Source organism: Eumetopias jubatus, unplaced genomic scaffold, assembly GCF_037043125.1.
Source record: "Eumetopias jubatus isolate StellerSeaLion01/CBP00866 unplaced genomic scaffold, mEumJub1_p1.0 scaffold_13, whole genome shotgun sequence".
Lineage (NCBI taxonomy): Eukaryota > Metazoa > Chordata > Mammalia > Carnivora > Otariidae > Eumetopias > Eumetopias jubatus.
In genome coordinates, this window is record NW_028274819.1 from 19,820,388 (window position 1) to 19,837,128 (window position 16,741).

Here is a 16,741-nt window from a genome sequence, read left to right on the forward strand (position 1 = left end):
TCTTCTTTGGAAAAATGTCTGTTCATGTCTTCTGCCCATTTCTTGATTGGATCATTTGTTCTTTGGGTGTTGAGTTTGATAAGTTCTTTATAGATTTTCAAGCTCTATTACAAAGCTGTAATCATCAAGACAGTATGGTACTGGCACAAAAACAGACACATAGATCAATGGAACAGAATAGAGAGCCCAGAAATGGACCCTCCACTCTACGGTCAACTAATCTTTAACAAAGCAGGAAAGAATGTCCAATGGAAAAAAGACAGTCTCTTCAACAAATGGTGTTGGGAAAATTGGACAGCCACATGCAGAAGAATGAAACTGGACCATTTCCTTACACCACGCACAAAAATAAACTCCAAAGGGTTGAAAGACCTCAATGTGAGACAGGAGTCCACCAAAATCCTAAAGGAGAACACAGGCAGCAACCTCTTTGACCTTAGCCGCAGCAACTTATTCCTAGAAACCTCGCCAAAGGCAAGGGAAGCAAGGGCAAAAATGAACTATTGGGACTTCATCAAGATAAAAAGCTTTTGCACAGCAAAAGAAACAGTCCACAAAACCAAAAGACAACCGACAGAATGGGAGAAGATATTTGCAAATGACATATCAGGTAAAGGGCTAGTATCAAAGGATTTTTTAAGTGAGCAATCATATTAAAAAGTGTGTGCCCTGAGCACCTAATCTGTATTAATACTCGTTTATGTAACAGGGAATCCACTTGACGTACAAGGTTGTTGACTGCAGTCCCTTCAAGTATGGGTGTTGAAGTTTTCCCCTTTAACCCCACTCTTGGTCTTATAATTGTCCCTGGAGCACTGCAGGGAGGCATGCGTAAGGGACATCCAGATGATGACAGAGTTATCTTCCATATTGCACATGGTGGTGGCTTGTTGTGGCCAGAGATGTTCCTGCCCAGGTGATGTGTGCACACAGGCAGGTGAAGTCCTGTTGGGTTCGCCATCAAGGATACTAAGTAGTGTTGGGGCACTTATAATAAGTGAGCCCTTTTGTGGACACCCACGGTCATATATTTATCAGATTTTCCCCTCTGGGATCACTTTTCCAGCTCTGGTCTCCTGGGATTTTTCTCTATTGCCTGCTTCCTTCAAACTTTCTCAGGTTGCTATCTTTCCATCTTTTTTAACCCTCTACATCCTACCTTCTCTTAATCTCTTATACACTCTTTTCCTCTCACAGTAGGCCAATCAGGAAGTTTTCAACTCAAATCGTTAACTAACTGAAACTGTCAGCCACAGAATAAATGGTTCCTTTTCACCCTGGGTCAGTTTTGAAATAAACACAATGCTACCTCACTATTTTCCTATTTTGTGAGAAGGGGGAGTATTTTCATCCCATCCTGGAGAAGGTGGCCTTCTTCAACGGAATGTATCTAACGATGTCCTGTACTATATCATAGACAAGCATGACCTTGGAGTTTTCATGTCAGAAAATAGAACTTTCATATCCTCCTGCATTTACTATGATTTAGTGGCCACAATAGGACAAAAAACAAACAAAAAAATCTTCTGCAGAATAAAATAACTCTTGTGTATTTTTCTGCCTCCCTTTTCTACAGCAAAGTGTTTGAGTCAGCTTATTCTTTAGCTTCACTCTTATCTGAAGAAAAAGACAATTAAGGATATTCTTTCAATATTAGGTGAATAATTTCTGGAAGCAATAAGTTTCCCACAGGGAAATACCACTTGTGTCTTCAGATGTCTGAAACAAACATTGTAAAATAATGTAAGATAGAAAATGGCTCTTTGTCCTGACTTGGAGGTTCATAAATCAAAGAGTGGTACCTGAAATCTTTTTCACGGTTTTATTCAGATATAATTCACATACCATAAAGTTCAATGGCTCCTACTATATTCACAGAATTGTGCAACCATCACTACAATCAATTTTAGAATATTTTCATCACCCCAAAAAGAAAATTCTTACTCATTAGAGTCACCTCTCATTTCTTCCTTTTTCTAAACCCTAGGCAGCTACTAATCTTTCTATCTTTTTATATTTGCCTATTTTGTACATTTTATATAAATGGAATCATACAATATATGCTATGACTGTCATATTTCACTTTGAATACTGTTTTAAAGGTTTATCCATGTAGTATATACTAGTACTTCCTTCTTTTTATTGCTGAAAAATATATTATTGTATGGATATATGGATATACCATGTATTGTTTTTTCATTCATCAGTTTACAAACATTGGGTCGTTTCTAATTTTTGGCTAGTGTGAATAATGCTCCTTTGTACAAGTTTTAGTGTGGACACATATTTTTATTTATGTTAGATATATACCTGGGAGTTGAATTGATAGATCATATGGAATCTCTGTGTTTAATCTTTTGGAGAACTGATAGATTGTTTTACAAAGTGGCTGCACCATTTTATAGAACCCCCACCAGTGCAGGAAGTTCACATTTCTCTACCTCCTCACCAACGGTTGTTACTATTTGTCTTTTTGATTAGTGTGTGTGGACTGATTATGTCATTGTGGTTTTTATTTACATTACCTGATAGCTAATGATGCTGAGTGTCTTTTGATGTATTTATTTGCAATTTATATATCTTCTTTGGAGAAATGTCCATTCAGATCCTTTGCCCATTTTAAAATTAAGTTGTCTTTTGTTGTTGAGTTGTAGGAGTTCTTTATGTATTATAGATATAAATTCTTTAGCAGATATGTAATTTGCAAATATTTTCTTCCATTCTCTGGGTTAGCTTTTTATTTTATTTTTTTACTTTTATGTACTTATCAGAGGTGTCCTTTGAAGTACAAATGTTCTTATTTTTATAGAGTCTATTTACTTATTTTTTCTTTTGTCACTTATGATTTTGGTGTCATCTCTATGAAGATGTTGACTAACCCAAGGTCATGCAGATTTATTCCTGTATTTCTTCTAAGAGTTTTATAGTTTTAGCTCTTACTTACTTAGGTATTTGATGCATTTTTAAAAATTTATTATATTTTTAAGATTTTAACTCCAATATAATTAACATACAGTGTTATATTAGTTTCAGGTGTACAATATAGTGATTCAAGAATTATATACATTTTTCAGTGCTCTTTGATGCATTTTTTAGTGAATTTTTGTGTATGCTATTAAGTAGAGATCTAGCTCTATGCTTTTTCATCTGGAGATATATATATATATTAGATTTCCCAGTGCCATTTTTTTGAAAAGACTCTTCTTGCACTGTTGAATTGCCTTGGAACCTTTGTCAAAAACTAATTGGCCATAATTGTTAAGGTCTATTTCTGGACTCTTGGTTCTATTCTGTTGATCTATATATCTACTCTTATGCCAGTACCACTTTGTCTTTATCACTGTAGACTTCTAGTAAGTTTTGAAATTGGGAAGTATATGGCCCCAACATTTTTTCCCCCAAAATTCCTTTGACCATTCTGGGTCTCTTGCATTTCCATATGAATTTTAGGATCAAATGGTCAGTTTCTGAAAAAAGAAAGTCAGCTGAGATTTGATAGGGATTATGTTGAATCTGTAGATCCATATGGTGAATACTGATATCTTAACAATATTAAGTCCTTGGATTCATGAAAACCGATGTCTTCCTATTTATTTAAGTCTTCTTTAATGTCTTTCAGCAGTGTTTTGTAGTTTCAGAACATAGGTCTTGCAGTTCTTTTGTTAAGTTTATTCCTAAGTATTTTCTTATTTTTGATGCTGTATAGGTGGAATTGTTTCCTTAATTTCATTTTGGGGTTTCTAGTGCATAGATGTATAATTTATTTATTTTATTTAATGAGAGAGAGAGCAGAGGGAGGAGCGGGGAGGGGAGAGGGACAAGCAGACTCCTCTCTGAGCAGGGAGAGCCAGACGCTGGGCTCAATCTCAGGATCTTGAGATCATGACCTAAGCCGAAACCAAGAGTCAGGCACCCAATTAATTGAGCCATCCAGGCACCCCCAATGTATATTTGATTTTTGATCTTTATATATTGATCTATCCCTTGCACCTTGCAATGTTTTTATTAGTTTTAATAGATTTTTAATAGATTTCTGAGGAGTCTCTTTATATCAAGTCATGTCATTTGCAAATGAAGATAGTTTTACTTCTTCCTTTCCAATCTGGATGCCTTTTATTTCATTGTCTTTTCTGATTGCCCTGTCTATAACTTCCAGTACCATGTTGAATAGAATAGAAGTGGTGAGAATAGATATTCTTACCTTGGTCCTGATGTTTAGGGGAAATAATTTTTCACCATTAAATATGATGCTGATTGTGGGTTTTCCATAGATGTCCTTTATTGAGTTGTAGGAATGTTCTCCAGTCCTAGCCACCAATGTTTTTTTGTTTTTGTTTTTTTATCATGAAGGGGTGTAGGATTTTTTCAAAAGCTTTTTCTGCATTTATTGAGATGATTATATGTATTTTGTCCAATATTCTATTGGTACAGTTTATTTTTTCAGATGTGAAAACAACTTGCATTCTTTGTATAAATCTCATTTGGTCACTTTATATAATCCTTTTTATGTTTCTGGACTTAGTTTGCTTATATGTTATTGAAGACTGCTTAAAGTTTAATATGAAAAAAATAGGAAGAAAAGTATTCACCTTTTAATATTTTTTCATCTTTTTGTCAGGAAGGAAGATAAATGAGTGTGAGCGTGCATAGATAACAGACACACACACACACACACACACATACACACACACACTGTTAGCAAAACATTCTTGATGTTTTTCTTCAGTTTGATGAAAATAATAATTTTTCCTTTCCTGTTTAATGGTCTTAGCTCCATTATAGAGTATCTTTGTGATATTATCACTTTCTTCTCCCAGAGCATAGTGATGTGGGGTAAGTGAGCAGAATTGGTTCCAGAAGCCAGAAATTGACAGAAGAATGCAAATGCTGAACTCATGCCCAAGCAACCTTTCAAAAAAGGTATGTAGTAAAAGTGTATGGGTAGGTATCTTAAATGATTCCTACTTCCTTAGGGCTTTGCAATTTTTAAGGCTTAGTTCCTTTTGGATTCAGTGATGCAGGAACATGGGAAAGAGCAGAAGAAGGAAGAGCATTGTAAAGTAGCAGCAGTGCTGAGAATAGATGGCTGGTTTTGTGTTGGATCAGTTTCCCACTGTTTATGTCTTAGACTCCTTGGTGTTGCAGCAGGGGAATCAGCAACTCCCTTCGGTGCCACAGAATGAAACATTAGCTGCATTCATAATTTTAGTAAAAGCCTGGCATAATAAATCATTTCTGTCCTTTGATAGAGTTACATGATCAAACTGTTTCCTCTCCATCACGTAAAATTGCCTTTATACCCTTCGAAACCAAGCCTGGAGTCCCAAATTCCCTGGATGCTCTCCTCTTCAGGAACTGTAGGTAAGGTTCATGTGTTTTGATTAACTCTATCTTATTTAATCCTTCATAATGTGATGAGATATATTATGAGATATCATTATCCCAATTTTATAAATGATGAAACTGAAGCTTAGGAGGCATTTTGCATGGAATCATCCACCTAATAAGGCAGAACCTGACCCTGCCTGGTTCTAATACTGTTAGAAAGTACTGTTCTAATACTCTGCTCTTGGGGTCAGATATTTGAATCTCTTGTGCCTGGGAAGCTGATAACCTGAATGAGCCAGACAAATCCATTTTATTATGGAGAACTGAGAGGATTGGGATGATTTGTCTTTTCAAACTAAGGCACATTTCATCTTGAACCCGTCAATCAGAGAGGAGAAGATGGAACTTACATCTCTTCTTGATAATATCCAACATGTAAATAGTCTCTTCTTTCTTGGATGGCACTTGCCCATCCTCCAGTGGAATTTGTTTACCCTCTCCTTTTGGTCCATCATGTGTCATGGCTGGGGGAGAAGAAACAATTCTCATCTGAGCTCTCACAAAATCCGGTACTGAGGGCTTGAACTTCCAGTTGATGTATGAACACTGAAGATGATTTCCTATAATTTGGTTTGGGGTGGATACAACCTGAGAACACATTCAAGTTTAATGTTTGTCCTACCACCTTACTTTCACTACACTGTAAGGAACTGCTTATTCACAGTTTATTGTCACAGAATCTAAAACCTTACCATAGAGAAGTGTCTTTCTGGCACACGTTCTGAGTCGGCTATTGGCTGCTGTGCTTATATTTGCAGTGACTTGGGTTTGCCCTTCCTGCATCTCACCTGACGTAAAAAATGGCCAAAATAAAGCCACAAAATATGCTTCTAGGACCGCTTGGGATAGGCATTAAAAAAACTCCGGTGTGGTAATGCTTTGCTCTTTAAAACTTAAGTGAGGTTAGGAATGACTGTAAAGAAGGTCCCACAGTGTGATGGAGGTCACATTGGACCTGAAGCCAGGAACTGCAAGATGTAGAGTATCACAGCCAGACTTGATTCTGAGAAATGACAAAATGTAGTGGTAACTCAGGGAGAGAGGGCCACGATCCTTTGGAGCAGAAGACTGAAGCTGATTGTAGGACTTGCCTCCAAAGCAGGGTACCTGGAAGTTCAAATAATACTTTAAAATACCCAGTGAATTTTCATGGAAATGGACACTCATGTATTACTGACATAAGTACCAATTTGTACTTTCCTGGAGCATAATTTGGCAGTATTAATCAGGAGTTTCTTATTTTTCACTGCCTTTTCATTGACTTATTCATATCTCATTTTATTGGCTAAAATATTATTTCTAATAGCTGCATTATATTCTATTCTTTGGATGTACCATAATTTTTTAAAATCACATATCCTGTTAGGTTGTTTCCAGTTTTCTACTACTGTAAATAAGCCTGTTAGTAAGAAAGAGTAAAACAAAGTTTGTCATTTTGATAAAATATATACATACATATAAAAAGAATAAAATTTAAAAAAACATGATTAATCTCTGACAGGTGACTTAGGTGTCCTTTTAATTTTTTGCACCAATTTTTTTAACTTCTCAATTTTCCAAAAATGAACATGTAATATTTGCAAATAATTTTTTAAATTGTTAAAATGTATTTTGTCTCAGCATCTTTCAAGCATGTAATACAATATTATTATCTATAACCACAGTGCTGTACAATATATTCCCAGAACTTATTCATTTTCTAACAGCATGTTTGTACCCTTTTACCAACCTCTCTATTTTTCCCACCCGCAAGTCCTTGGCAACCAATTTTCTACTCTGTTTGTATGAGTTTGACTTTTTTTCCCTAAAGATTCTACATATAAGTAATGCTATGCTGTGTTTGTCTTACTCCGTGTAGCTTACTTAAGTTAGTATAATACCCTTCAGGCCCATTCATATTGTCACAAATGGCAAGACTTCCTTCTTTCTCATGGCTAAATGGTATTCCACAGTACATATAGACCACATCTTCTTTATCCATTCATCCATTGATAGACACTTAGATTGTTTTCATATCTTGGCTGTTGTGAATAATGTTGCAATAACATGGGATGCAGATATCTTTTATGTTTCTTGTTTTCATTCCCTTTGGTATATACTCAGAAGTTGGATTGCTGGACCATAAAGTAGTTCTATTTTTAATTTTTTGAGGAACCTCCATACTGTTTTCCATAGTGGCGGGACCAATTTACATTCTCACCAATAGCGCACAAGGGTTCCCTTTTCTTTTCTTTTTTAAAGATTTATTTATTTATTTATTTATTTATTTATTTATTTATTTATTTGACAGAGAGAGACACAGCGAGAGAGGGAACATGAGCAGGGGGAGTGGGAGAGGGAAAGCAGGCCTCCCGCTGAGCAGGGAGCCCGATGTGGGGCTCGAACCCCAGACCCTGGGATAATGACCTGAGCTGAAGGCAGACACCTAACGACTGAGCCACCCAGGCGCTCCAGGGGTTCCCTTTTCTCCACATCCTTGCCAACACTTGTTATTTCTTGTCTTTTTTAGATCTTAAATGTTCTCACCATAAAAAAGAAATGGTAATTACGTGATGTGATGGAGGTGTTAGCTGATACTATAGTGGTAATCAGATTGCAGTATGTAAGTGTAGCAAATCAACATGATGTACAACTTAAACTTACACAATATGTCAATTATATCTCAATAAAAAATTTTAAAAATATTAAATTAAAAAATGCATCTTGTCATATAGAAAAGAAGAAAGCTACTGAAGCCTTCTAGGGTTATATCAAAAGAACTCAGGAATCAACTTGAGGAGACTCCCATGGGCTAAATCTAGGATAGTTTGAACATTAATAAGTATCACAGAAATAGACTGTACAAATCAAATATATTTAAATCCATGAATTCATAATGATACTATAAATGAAAACCTCATCACCACCTTTGGAGGATTTTAGAAAATCAAATTATTCTTTTCAAAACTTGTAAATTAGAGAAAAGAATTAAGCATTTATCCTCATTTTTCTTTAGGGACCATACATGAGAGTTACCAAATAGTTACTGAATACTGATTTTTATCAAAACACTCTAGCTAATAAAGGAAGACATTGTAGAATTAAGATACTACAATTTTATAATCTGAGATGAAAGAATAAATGTGGCAGTGATCATCAGTGCTGCTAACATTACAAAAAAGAAGACAGCCTATAGTATTTATTTTCTGATAGAAACACGTGGTCTATATTTTTGACAAAATATCAACTGATTCTGGTTGAATCCCTAGATCCAGTTACCAATTTGGAAAGAAAATACAGGGGAAGAGGAACATGTTAAATGACACCCCTTTGATTTATTCAGACAATGGAAATCTCTAGAGTACCTATAATTTAGCTTCTTCATAAAGGAAATAAAAGGGGGGGGAACTGTAGGTTAAAAGTGACTTGAGCTGGTTGACTTTAACAGCGATAGCACCAGCCCTTCGCAGACGGAAGTAACCTGACAGGGATATAAAATATGCTGCCTTTGATATTAAGAAAGGTCCTATTGTTCTTCTGTCAATAGAACCTGCCCTTTGAATTGTATTTCCAGCTGAAGCAGTAATCCAGGGATCTCAACCACAGTTGCTCATTAGAGTCAGAATGTCTGCAGTTGGAATGTGGGTGTTAAAATAAAAATGGCTAGGACCTCTATTATTAAGCTGAATAGAAGTAGTAAGAGCAGATATCCTCACCTTGTTCCTGAATTACAGAATTTGCAGGTTCTCTTCAGATTAATCAAACCAAACCAAGTGGATTTCATCATACTTTGTAAGCAGAATTTAAGCCAAAATTTAGTACAAGCTATTGACATATTACCAAATTTTATTCATTTATGGAGAGAGAGAGAGAGTACAGAGGGAGAAACAGACTTCCCGCCGAGCAGGGAGCCTAATGCGGGGCTTGATCCTAGGACCCTGAGATCATGACCTGAGCGGAAGGCAGACGCTTAACCAACTGAGCCACCGAGAGAGAGAGAGAGAGAGAGAGAGAGAGAGAGAGAGCGCGCTCAGGGCCCTGGGATCATGACCTGAGCTGAAGGCAGACAATTAACCGACTGAGCCACCCAGGCACCCCTGCATTTATTTTTTACTGAAGAAACCAGGTGGTATAACCTTAGGAAGTTTTAATCTGAATTTTGCTGATTACATTCCCATGTCTATTAACATGTTTCTGTCTTTTATCTACTCTTTCCCTTATGAATTGGGAAGTAGACTTAGACGTTTGATCAAAATCAGGTATAAAGTTTCAGCAAAACCACTTCATAGATAGTGTTTCATACTTATATCTAGAAGTAAATAATCTGTCTCTGTGATGTTAGAGCAATTGATGAGTATTGCCAGCATCTTTCACTTCATTAGGGGTTACAAAGAGATGATAGTCTAATAATCCTTTTTAGCTGTGATGCTTCTGCAAAGAGGAAACTTTCTCATGAACAATTGAGTTATCATGGTGAACAGTTTTTATATAAAAGAGAAAAGGTACTAGATTAGTTACTTTTATTTACCATTTTTCAAAATACTCGTTGGTTCACTTACACCCTTCAAAGGTGACAGGATTTTTGTTATGGTTGTTTTTATCATTAAAAACTTGGAAGGTTTAAATATTTTTGATTTGTTAAAAAGTTTCCATTTATTTTTATTTCAGTTAAATTTTTATTCCAGAGTTCTTGTTTAATTTTATTGTGATCAGATCAGGTGACATTATTGTGTTTGTGATTTAAGAATAGTACATTGTATGAGGAGAATGAGAAATGAACAATAGAAGATAGTAAAATAAAATATATATGGTAAGCAAGAAGCTTCTGAAACATGTTAGATACAGATAAAGTAAATAGATCATTTGTGTGCTGACACAGAGAGGAGGAGATAGAATGAACAAGTATTACATATTCAAGAAGCATCAAATTTTATGACAGTTATATCACCTTTAAATCAAGAACCCATTTGTGTCACCCATGTGGCCCTATGTAGCCTCTATCAGAGACATGTAGAAACAAGCCATAGCTGCATAGCAAGTTAAATGAGCTACAGCTCCTGGCCAGGAGTCTGGCCCTTGCATCCTTTCCATAAAATAAGCCTGTGTGTTATTTCCAGACATCTTCCTTCTGCTAAGCCACTTTGACTACATTCAGCTCTGGTCCTTATAGGCATATTAGAGTGGGGAATGCTGATGTAGGAGAGCAAATGGTAGAAAAGGAAGGAGGGACAGAGGGAGGGATTGAGTAGTATGATCTATCCCACTGGTATCCTGCCATAAATGTGTTAACCTACATTGCTTCCTGTATATTTGAAATTCATTCAATAAACTGTGTCACAGAGTAAAAAAAAAAAGTGACTTGATATATCAAGTATTTAGACTTGATGTAAATCCCAATTTGAACAAAATAACTGCAGATTTACTCTCTGAAATAGTCAAGTAACTTTGAGCATGGACTGTCTATTTGATGATAGTAAGAAATAATTTTTAAATTTGATTAGACATTGATGTGGGAAACAAAGGCAAAAGAAAAATTAAACTTCCTTATTACTTACAGCCCATTGACAAGTCCTTAAAACAGGCAGAGTGACTTTCCCCTAGGAACTCAGCTGCCTCAGCTGCTTAATATTTTGCCAAGGGCAAAATGCAGTCTTCGCCTGAGCTCCCCGTATCCTGTAAGTCTATTTTAACATATAAAAATTCCTTTGGGGGCACCTGGGTGGCTCAGTTGGTTAAGCGGCTGCCTTCAGCTCAGGTCATGATCCCAGGGTCCTGGGATCAAGCCCCACATTGGGCTCCTTGCTCAGCAAAGAGCCTGCTTCTCTCTCCCTCTCCCTCTGCCTGCCTAGGGCTCCCCCTGCTTGTGTTCTCTCTCTCACTATCTCTCTCTCTGTGTCAAATAAATAAATAAAATCTTAAAAAAAAATTCCTTTGGAAACTTCATTTATCCCAAAACAACGCCCCCCCCATACATGTTGGCAATCATCCCCCAAGTATATGATCCACTGATATATATTTGAAGGGTCTCATTGAGTAAGGGACAGGCAAGGCTAGGTAGGGAGAGATAGGTAGGGGGCTATGTGATCAGGCTCACCAAAAAACCTAGAAATGCTGAGGTGTAATGAAACCAGAGATAAGGGAATAAACCTGACCACCTTGCTCTGGATGTCAGAAGTGGGGTCTTTTTATGGAAGTCACACTGTAACCAACAAAGAATAACCAGACCCCAAAGAGGAAGTAAGCCATTAGAGACGTTATCACCAGTCTTTACTCACACTAAAACATCATAAGAATGATAAGGCTGCAAGTTCCCTGGTCAGTTCTAAAGAAAGGACTATCAGTGGAGGGTCACGTTAGCAACCCTCTTGGGACCCCTCTCATTCCTGAGAGCTTTTTCTGTCTCCTTGCTTAATAAAACCTATTGCTTTACTTTCCTTTGTCTGCGAGCTTCATTCTTCGACTCCATGAGACAAGAACCTCGCTTTCCTGCTTTCACACGATAATGGTATCATAGTTAACTTTTAAGAAAAGTTCTTTAACAAGTATATATACCTGCTGAAATATTTCTTATGATATGATATGATATGATATGATGTGATGTCTGGATTTGTTTCACAACCATCCAGTGGGAGAGGGAGAGTAGGTGGGGGTGTTGATGGGGTAAGATTGGTCAGAAGGGGTAATTGTTAAACCCAGAAGTTAGGTACATAGAGATTTATTATGTGAGTCTTCTATGTTTTGTATATGTCTGAATTTTTTTGCAATAACTTTAAAATAATCAGGCTTGATTAGTGGTTAGGTTTATATAAATTGGGGAGGAGAGGATGAATTCTGGTTGTTATTAAATTAAAGGTCACCAGGCTGTAGGAACACTCAGGTGATTTTTGTGCCATGTGGTAGAACAACTGATTTTTCTTCACTGTAATTGGCTTTGGGAATTAGCTCCTTAGCAGCCTAGAACTCAGAAGAAACTGATCTCAGACACATGCCTTTGAGAGTCTACTGACCCTGATATACAAAATGTCCTGGCATAGAATATCATATTCTTGCCTAGGCCAGCCTGAACCTCAGTATCTTTGAGTATTCCCAAGACTGGTCTGCTAAGGGATCTTAGCCCTGAGCCACTTAATTTCCTGACTTCCAGTTTGTACTTCCTGCTCCTCCTTTGTCTTGGAGGTTGAAATTTCAGGAAAGTGCTGTTAGTTGTCTCAAGGGCTAAGCTCACACCCAGGAAATCAAGCCATATTGGGGATTCAACTAATTGAAAACAAGTCCCTGAGGTTTGGTGAATTAACAACAGCTCCTTGGCTGGCACAAGGTGGCCTTTCTTTGTATAACAGGTGGTCCCTCTGAAATTGTGTGCTAATTGAGCTTATAGAAATCTAATGATGTCTTAATAGTTCTTTGAAAGAAATTTAAAGTTAACCATCTTCTAACACATTTTTAACACAATGAATCACATCATCCTCATTTTATTCCTTTGTAAATCCAGATGTAGGGTAAGGCATATCAGGAATGTGCAGATGAAGTTGGCTTTTTGAGAACAGTACCAACAATACAAGTCACCTCCACCTGGACTTTTCTGGCTCTTATTGAGTGAACTATAAGCATCATCTTGGCTTTTAGGTAAAGTCTGAGGAGATAAGTAAAATAGTAAATGATAGTAGGTACTTTGGAGCCAGAAAGACTTGGGTCTGAATTCCTTTTCTGTCCTCTATCAGCTAGGTAAATTTAGAGGCTAACTCCCTTCTAATATGAAACTGACTGGATCCCAGTGTTCTTGTCTGTAAAGGTATAATAATATTTACCTTGGAAAACTGTGACAATTACTAAGAACATCCTAAATAGTTGGTGCCTGATAACTGGTAGACACTAGGGTCTCTAGGTATCTTGAGAGTTTTTAGCAAAGTCAATTGAAAATGTAATTGTTAATATAATGATAAATTGTTGTCAGTAATTGTTAGATCTGAGTAGAGAACTCATAGCTCATGTGGTTCAATTCTCTGAGTTTGCTTTGAAGTTGATTAAAAAAAAAAAAGAAGCTTCTGACACTCAGTTTTGGGAAAAGAGCAGGTAGGCATATTCTCTGCAGGACAAGACTAGGTGAGAAAAGAGTTCCCACTTCAGAGGTCTGGAAATATCATGCAAGATGGAATCAATAGGAAGAGTTTTCAACCTGGATTAGACACTACTAGACAAAATGACCTAAGACTTCTTCATAGATGAGAAGGCAGATCTGTACTGAAAGCTGGGCTAAGCAGTTAGAAAAGTTCAAATAGCTCTACCATCCACCTCTCTGAGCTTCAACGTCCTCATCATTACTGTTTAGAGCTGTGGCCCGTTTATGGGCTGTCTCCCACCACCATGGATTCTTTTAAGGTAACTTTCACATGTTCTCTCATTCAATTCTCAGGACAACAGAAGATGTTATGATTATCCCCAAATCTAGATGGGAGAGGATGCTTAACTTACTGAAAGTCATGTAGTTGCTGAATAGATGAACTGAATGAAATCATACTAGTCTTATCCAGCAGAGAATATGCCTTGTCCTACTTGCTCTTTCCTCAAAACAGTCTGGGAAGCTTCTTGCTTTTTTTTTTTTAAACGACTTTACTGACATAATTTAGATACCATAAAATCTATCTTTCACCTGGTTTAGCTAAACAAATCCATGGATTTTAGTGTATTTACAAAGTTATACAACAATCACCATGATCTGGTTTTAGAATATTTCCATCAAACTTAAAAGAAACCTCTTGCTCATTTATAGTCAGTTCCCATTTCCATTCCCAGCCCTAGACAACGACATTTCTGTCTTGTAGATGTGCCTTTTCTGGATATTTTATATATGTGGATCCTACAACATGTGTTCTTTAATAGCTTGCCTTTTTTTTTTTTTTTTTAGTATGTATCAGTATTTCCATTCCTTTTATTACTGAATAGCATTCCATTGAGTAGATATACGTTCTCTTTATTCATTCACCAATTGATGGACATTTAGGTTATTTCTACTTTTTGGCTATTGTGAACTGCTAGAACATTTGTGTATAGATCTTTGTGCAGACATATCTTTTATTTGTTCTGGGTAGATACCTAGCAGTGGCATTCTTGTGTCACATAGTAATTCTGTATTAGCATTTTTAAGAAACTGCCAAGCACTTTTCCAAAGTGATGGCATTCATTTTACACTTCCACCAGCAAATATATGATGGTTTCAATTTTTCTATGTGATTGCTGACTCTAGTATTGTCTGGTTAATAACCATTTCAGTGGGTAATGGTGAAATGGGCATTTTTACAGAGGCCCAGATCTAAACCAGAATATAGATGAGTGTTACCATCTTTATTTCTCCATTTTAACCTTTTCCCTGTTAAACACATATGAGGGTTCAGAACCCACCTGGGCCAGTAAATCCCATTTTTAAGCAGGATTCTAATAACGTGCTTGTAAGTGTGCCCACTCTTATATGTACCCATGGTAAGTGCTTTTCCAGTTGGAGGACTGTTTTTCCTCTTTTGTTTTATAGAATATTTAATTAAATTCTGTAGTAAATTCAAGTAAAGCATTAATTTTATGTTATGGAACTCATTTTCATACTTTTTAATACCTGACTTAGATGCTCACTGGGAAAGAACCTTGGAATTAATGGACAAATGAGTCTATGAGATTTGTGCAATACTTACTTGTAAGAATTGAGGAGAGGAATTGGATTTTGGATCAGTTGGATTTGGGTCAGTTCCCTTTCATCAGGAAAACAGTTCACACTTTGAGAGTCTTACCAAAAGACAACGTGAGTTTTGTTTTGTTTTAACAAGAATTGCAAATTGAATGGCCCAGTTTCTCTCTTTATATTGTGTGTGCCTATGCCTCCCCACCCTTGGGCAGTCTCCTAACCCTGTTGTCATTTCGTAAGAGCTGCTCAGTGCTGGGACACAGAAGATAAGTAAAAGTTGTGGCCCTACCCTTAAGGCATGAACACTTTAGGTGGGCAGATGAGAGCTAGGGCAGTAAATCACTGTGATTTGAAATCAGTTGCCAAACTGAATATATTCTAGGAGCACAATGGGAGGCTCTAGGAGGTAATGGTTAGATTTCTCCAGGACAGCTTCATGGTCTAAAGAGAAGATAATGCAGACTTTTAAAAATTCTAGAATTCCTACTAATGTAGAATTGAAAGAAGTGCTGATATCTCATTAGGCAGACATCAAATCTTCTGCCAGAGGTTTAAAAATTGCAAATCTGTCAGAAATGGGAGGAGAAGAAAATTTGGATAGAGGAAGTAGAAAGGCATTATTATCCCTATCTCCATTATCTTTGTTTTATCCTCTTGATGCCTGTCTCAGGTAGGAGGAAGATAAGGGAGGGAAAAGTCTCATTCCAGGACACCTGCAGGTATGAGGTGCTTCTCTGGCTGATCACTGGCCCTTAAATGGGTCATTCAGCATACTTCCTCGGTTACCTGCAATTCAGTCTCTACTTTACTTAAACCAAATAAATACATCATTTTGGGACTATGACAGAAGTTGGAAAAATCCTGAAAATCATCAGTTCATACTAAAACCAACCAAACAACAAATAAACATAAAAATTCAGCCTCTTATTCCTATAACTTGAATCTTTCAATGATGAAAAATTCACAGACATGTTCTCATTTGTTTTTTTTTTTTTAAAGTCTTGATAACTGATTGGTTTCAATTCAGTTACACCTGAAAGAATGTTTTAGGAGAGGGTGAGAAACTTCTGCAGTAGTTGAATCTAATGTGACCTATGCTGTCGTTTTGTTTCAGTATAAAGTTATTTAATACATTTATTTTTCTCATTGATTTTTTAGGTCAAAGCATATACTTTAAAATTCTATCCACAGAATTGTCATAAACTCACCATAAAATTTGAGGCAGACATTTATTAATTTCATAAAATAACAAACGGTTTGTATTCTTTTAGACATTGGTAATAACTAGATCATATATAGAACCTTAACTAAATTTGAAGATGAAAAAATTGAATCTTAGAGAAGAAGTAAATTCACCCAAGATCAGCTGGTTAGAGGCATAGCCTAGATTCAAAATGAGATCTGTCTGCTTCAAATAATAATATTTTTGCCTTGTTCCAAAATTAAAATATTCTTGTAAAATAAAAATTAGGCTATGTACCTATATGTATGCATGCACATAAAAATATAAAACTAGCAAAAAATAATTTCTAAATATTGTTTATTACATATTCTCATAGGAAGCACATCATTTATAGTTGATTTATACTTTTTTTAAGCCTTAGCCTAAGTTCTTATTGTTCGAATGAATCAAAACAAGGAATTATATAAAAATATTAAAACTGGTTATACATGGCCAGTAGGATTATAGGTTTTAAAAAA